Raw genomic sequence first — 355 nt, 5'->3', positions numbered from 1 at the left:
GCGCCCTTGTAACCAGTCCTTGCCCAGCTTCCCTGCAGGGCCCTTAGGTACTGGCCAGCCCCCAGAAGGTCTCCCCAGCTGGAGCCGCCTTCTCTCCAGGCTCTGTCTGCTGAGCCACATGGAGTTCTCAGTGTGCCCCAATGGACAAATAACACACAACAACATTCAAGCTCCTCTTCCTGGTGCTTTTGGCTCCTGCCCAGGGCTCAGCTCCTGGTGCTTCCCAGCTGGCTGAGCTGGCAGAGCCGAGTGACCACGGTCAGTGAGGACATCCCCTGGGAGGGGATGGGGCAGCTCTTCTGTCATACTTCCTCCTCTGTCATTGCTCTGGTTAAGGTCATCACTGCCTTTTTGG

This window comes from Merops nubicus, unplaced genomic scaffold (genome assembly GCF_000691845.1).
Source record: "Merops nubicus isolate BGI_N331 unplaced genomic scaffold, ASM69184v1 scaffold18328, whole genome shotgun sequence".
Taxonomy (NCBI): Eukaryota; Metazoa; Chordata; class Aves; order Coraciiformes; family Meropidae; genus Merops; species Merops nubicus.
Note: the sequence above shows the minus strand (reverse complement) of the source record.